Genomic DNA, 5,982 nt, shown 5'->3' with positions numbered 1-5,982 from the left:
TGTCACCATCCGCCTAGACGCACAGTTCGGGACCCCCTACCCGAGATCCGCCGGTTTTGACACCGACAAGGGTCCTGACCCCCTCCCGCTGAAGAAGAGGCCAATCCTTTGTCACCGGGACGAAGGTGCCTGGCAGGTGGTGTCGAGGCCGTGGTATGAGCGGCCGCCGCCTGGGTTTCCACTACCCTTGCATGCCCGCGTCGTAGGCCCCAGGGGGGAGGGCACCGAGCAACATCGACAGCGTCGCCGCCGACGCCGGCGAGTCACAGTGGTGCGCGTCGTCCCCCCTAGAGTCCACGCGAAGCGCTCCTCTCGCGAGCTTGTGCTTCACGCTGCCATGCCTCCAACTTCGTGGATCCGCCTTCGTCCCTCCTTCGCCTTCGAGATGCCGCCGAGCGGGGCCCTGGAGCTCTGGCTGCAGCACGCCGACTGTGGCACCCCTGCAACTGGAGCGGAGGTCGCGGTCGTCGCTTTGGGCAAGGTCTTCATGACCCGGGGCTGGGGTGAGATTGCCCGGGTCTGTCGCGCAGACGGCGCCTTCGTGATCCATCTTGAATATGACGGCGCCTCCTTGATGTTCTTCAAGGTCTTTGATGCAGAAGGACGCCGGCTGGAATGCTGACCTAAGGGAAACGACAGTGGTGACGAACTGGCAAGGACCAGCCCCGCCTGTTGGTCCTCCTGCAGCTCCTCAGGCAGCAGCGGAGGGACTGCGGGCTTCAGCGGCTCCCCCGAACTCCTCGCGACCCCGGAGACGAGCGACGACAGCTACGAGCCTCCGAGCTCGCGCCGCGCTCGGAGTGAGGCAGCTGCATCCACTACACCACGACACTACAAAGACGACATGCATCTGTTGGTAGAAGTGAGAATCGCCGACACCTTTTTTGTGCCAAAGTATACCGACACACAGTGAGTTAGTGTTATATAAGCACATGACACATTATTTGTCGCCAAAGCATCGCCAAAGCGCCGACGTAATTTCGGTCGGCACATATAGACTCTACTGATTGTTTGTGTGTCGCCGATTCTTAGGGACACAAAAAGTGTCGGGGTTGTTCAGGTGGGTCCATTCAAAATACTTATATGGTGCAGGATGAGAACAGTGGACACTCAGGTGAAACACCCACTTTTCCCCAATCCAATAATATCATCGTTCCCCAATCTCACCCCTCCCTCTCGCTGCCGCCCACACACAACACAGAGACCTAAACCTAATGCGCCCGCGCCGCCACCCACGACCTTCGTGCCACCAGCCAAGCCCTCACGCTGGTCCCCTCATGCCGATGCATCTCAAACCCCGGGCGTTCCTTCCCTCAGCCCGCATCAGCAGCAGCGCCGTCCGTGATAGAGGAGCATCGTCCGCCCACCACCCGCCGTTGAGGAGCAGCTGCGCCGTCCGTTGCTGAGGAGCCGCCCGCCGTTCTTCTTCCTCCACCGGCGACACGTGTACCTCCAGATCTCAACAGGCAAGCTGCAAATCTTCCCGATCTGCCTACCTTCTCTCTCATCTCCATTATTGGCAACGAGGTCAAATTAGGGTTCTGAAATTAGATAATACAGGAGATTAATCAAAGGGGAAAAGGAACATTTGACCACCAGCTAGCATAAGGATTTCATTTTCAGTGGTTTGAGGTAAGACCCGCTCTTCCCTACCATGGATTTTGATGGATAGCAGGTTCTATTTGAAAGGAGAAGAGAGATAGTGCAGGGAAGAAGAAGTCGCTCAGTTTACTAGCCAGTATTGACATTGATAGTATGACCTTCCCAGGTTTAAGGGGCATGGCATGTTGGCACCATTCACAGCTGGATGGCAGAGCAATGGTGTGCATCCGTTGGTTATTTAGAGATCTGAGGTTGTGACTCTCTAATTATAGCATTATATATGTTTACTTCTCATGCAATGTAGCGTTTGATATTGGAAATGGCAGCTAAGATGTTCATTACAGTATGCTATGGATGTAAACTATGTATCTATGTTTTTCTTATACAATGTTAACCTACATATGCAGGGTTCTTATGTTTATGACATCAATGGGAACAAGTATCCAGATTCTCTAGCAGGACTGTGGTGTACAACTTTAGGTATGTAAAGTACAATCTTTGGAGTGTGATTTTTGCGATTATGTACCACAGAATTGTTCATTCTTTGGGATAATACCCTGCATCACCATTTTGTTTTTGCATTTAAAAGTGATGTATAAAGTCTAATTTGTATCCTTTGAAGTGCGTCTCTTGTTGACTATTGATTTGTAACCCCAAATATGAAACATGACTCTCTTAATTGCTGGAAATATTGGTCATATCTATTTCAAGAAAGGTTGTGCACCCAACATTTATAGCTCCCATTCCGTGCAATCAGCCCAATATGCTTCCTGTTCCTTTACAGAAATTAACATTTGGTCTATAGCGTTAAAGGGCCGAACTGAACCCATATGCTTCTGCCTGTTATTACATCATTTCTATATGCTTCTTCCTGTTATTACAGCAGATTTTAGATATGACAGTGTCAGAGACCACAAATAAAGAGATAATCTTGAAATCTTAGCTTCACATTGGATGTTTGGAACATCAATTCAGTACCCTTAGTACTAAACAGAAACCATATTCTCAATAAACTGATATTTATTGTTGAACGTGCCTTTTGCTTTTGAAACGATAATTATTACTTAGCATGTGATGTTGCCTAGTAACAAACTGAACCGCATTTTAGTGTTTCCATTTTCCTCAATTACCAAGTTTAGCATCTACCTTTTTATCTAATACACTCCATTATACTCAAATATGTTCTTTACAACCCACATATGTTGCATTTTTTCTGCTAACAGGAGAGTACCAAATTTGTGAAGACTTTCATTTCTTACATTCGTTACTTTCAGCCGCTGAACAAACCAAGGTAAAGAACGACAAACACGGAAAAGGCTAGCTGTTGGCTGTGGGTGCTGAGCTGACGGACAGTGTGGAAGAAGGTGTGATCTTGGCAGTGGCCGATGAAGTACTTTTTTCTTTACATGTTGATCACTACTGCACTGTTCAAGTTCTTAATCAAGGTATTAGCCAATTCTCCGTGTTTTCCTCTCTACAAATTTTGACTTGTTTAACGTTCTTTACTTTTCTTTCTCCTAATTAATCATCTAAGTTCCTAATGAAAGTAGCTTTGTGTGTGTGTGTGTGTGATCATGCTTCCTTTACTTCTATCACTAAGTTTCAGTTATCTCAATATGACCACTATCAAAGCCAAGCGATGTTTGCTTGAGAAAATAGTGTACTAAACAGAGATTCTTTGTGTTGCAAATAATTTCGTATACTGAAAGAACAACTCAGCCCAGTTTGTATGCACTTGGCACATATGTTCGCCAGAAACAGATGTAGGTGAGTGTGCGTGTTCTTACTGCTTTAATACTTGCAGTGACTGATCGACTGTGATTGTGGTTCACAACCAAGGGAATGCTAACCGTGGTGGTGATTGAAGAGCCCTTAATCAATTCGGCCCTGTAGATTGGAGCACCAACATGGGATATTGCACCATCTAGCTCCGTCTATCTGATTCATCTTATTTTCTTGGTCTATCAACTAGAGGAATCTACAGGTATGTGCTGCATGTTTTCTGCTAACAGGAGAGCAACACATTTGTGAAGACTTTCATTTCTTGTTTACTTTCAGCCTGTCATAATTTTTTAACTGAAGACATATTACTGTTAGTTGGATGAGAGCTGATCCTATACTGCCAGTAGATAGACTAGGGTGCAAACTGTCTTAATCTGTGCAAATAACTGTGCAAACCAACCTCGTATTCTTTGAGGAACAAACTGATATTATGGTTACAGTTTTTAATAGAAGCAGGAATATTAGTAAGCATTATATATTGATGTTACATGGTGTGCTGCACCTTAGGACCGTCAGCTCGGCATGGCCTTACAAAATACGTGCATTATTCGGCCAACCATTCTTCCTTTTGCTACCTGAACTGACAACAAGCATTGTAGTAACGTGTTGTTTATGTGAATTCCAGATTCTTGAATACGTTCCTGACCTTGTGCAATCGATAGTTGGTCTGATCTCATCCTCCGACGACCAAGAGTTCCGAGACGAATGCGTGGTGCCCCTTGCGAAACATAGGTGAGATGATCTTGCACTCACCTTTTAATTATATTTTCCCTACAGTCTTCTATGTGTAATATTCACTACATTAATGTATTTTCTATTTTATTCATGTTGTAAAGAACGGCTTCAGCATCATAGGATGTGCAATAATAAGAGCAAAATTTATCATCCACTTCACAGAGAAAATTCAGTATCAAATGTACTTAAACACACTCTGTTCACAGTTAGACCTGTTTGTCAATGTATTTTGTCGCTTTTTATTTACCCCCTTGTTGTCTCTTTTCTCATCACTGTATTTCTCCATCAGCCATCCCTTCTCTTCCCTTGTGCTTCCCTCTTTTTTCTGGTCTTCTTCAAATCTCTAAAGTTACAGTAAGAACCTTATTACTGATGCCTTAGAACAAATCTGATTGCTTAAGAATGGGCGCATAATTTTTATAGTAAACCATGTGATATGGTAGGAGCTAGCGTGGCTTTGGTTTATTTTCTGATAAGGATATCTTATGTAACCAAACTGTTTGCAATATCTTCTATTTTTTAGATATTGTTTTAGATCTTTGGGATCATTGGCAACTCGCAAGTTTGAACAAATTCTCATTTCTATGATTGCTCAAACATAGAAGTTCTTTTTTTGCAGGGACATGACAGAAAGTTGCAAGTCCACAAGTTGATCTAAGATGTTCCGGTCATCGCTTTTGTTCATAACATGGTAGACACGTTTTGTTCATATGGATGTTTATGCCGGCTTGGTGATTGAAGGATTGGTCTCTTTCATAATACTCCCTCTACCAAAATACTCGTAGTTGGGGGAACTTGAACTAGTTTCCCCCAACTACAAGTATTTCAGCACAGAGGAAGTATTTTGTAGTAGCCAAGTGATCGAACAATTGGTCTCTTAGGAGCTTAGCCTTTATATTTTGTAGTAGGACATGTCTTGTATGTCGACTTATGTATTACCTTCATGGTTGTAGCAAACTCGAGTGAAGATACCAAATTTTCAATATATGTTGAATAAATGTACTAGTGAATGGTGAATGGTGTCTTGTGATGAATAGAAGAGTGCAATTATTTGTATATGTATTGTGCATTGAACGGATGTAATTTTATTGAAAATATGATGTAAATGCATTTTGTGCTGAAATGTGGAGCCCTGGCAGCAAAAGTGTCGGCAGAAGTATTGGACGTCGCACTATGTGTCGGCATAGCACATTAATAGACAAACTGTCGGCGTAACAATGGACGTTGCACTATGTGTTGGCATAGCACATTGTCAGATGATTTGTCGGCATAGCATAGTCCATCGGTATAGAATTGTCTGTCGCCATAGATCTCACCTAGCCCATCAAACTGTCTGTCGGCATAGATTTATTTGTCGGTAAAGGCCTTTCCCGGCAGGACTATAGGCGAAAACTCATTTCTGTCGCCATAGATCTTTGCCGACACTAAATGTGTCGCCTTAGGTGACATATGCCAACAGATTGTTTCACGCTGATTTGAGTGTCGTGGTGTAGTGATCGGGCCGCCGACGCCACTGATCTGGATGGGATTGGCGCCGGCACTGGGCAGCCCACTGTTGATGATGGCGTCGCCTGGGGAGGTGCTAGCAGGTAGCGTTCCTTAGGATTAGCACCTTTTGTTCCCTGCAAGGAATTAAAGCAACACCCCGCGGGGGTATGTAAGGCGTCTGCCATGCTTTTGTAATTACTATATCCTTAATATGAATTGGCGTGAGGTGTCCATTCTGTTCTGGCTAAGCTCCCCCTTTCTATCCTCACGAGGACTTGGCGCTCTACGCTGACAGGTCCCAGTCCCCAGGCAAGCTTCAGCCGTCGCTGGTATGCCAGGTCGCGATGCCGTGGTCAAGGCCAGGAGGTGAGCGGC

General features: G+C 45.0%; 1 long non-coding RNA gene across 2 annotated transcripts; it reads left to right on the top strand.

Annotated features, from left to right (window-relative positions):
• Positions 1-1,556: 1,556 nt before the first annotated feature.
• LOC123102651 (uncharacterized) lies at positions 1,557-5,177 on the top strand. Of its 2 annotated transcripts, none has more exons than XR_006449095.1 (7): positions 1,557-1,632; positions 1,769-1,853; positions 2,010-2,082; positions 2,877-3,047; positions 3,407-3,586; positions 4,010-4,116; positions 4,739-5,177. It is a non-coding gene; the product is annotated as an uncharacterized lncRNA (long non-coding RNA). The 2 variants fall into 2 exon arrangements; XR_006449097.1 differs by having other exon boundaries at positions 2,826-3,047.
• The last annotated feature ends 805 nt before the right edge of the window (positions 5,178-5,982 follow it).

The sequence above is a fragment of the Triticum aestivum genome, chromosome 5A, assembly GCF_018294505.1.
Source record: "Triticum aestivum cultivar Chinese Spring chromosome 5A, IWGSC CS RefSeq v2.1, whole genome shotgun sequence".
Taxonomy (NCBI): Eukaryota; Viridiplantae; Streptophyta; class Magnoliopsida; order Poales; family Poaceae; genus Triticum; species Triticum aestivum.
The sequence above is the reverse complement of the archived record's forward strand: the minus strand, read 5'-3'. Positions and strand labels throughout refer to the sequence as shown.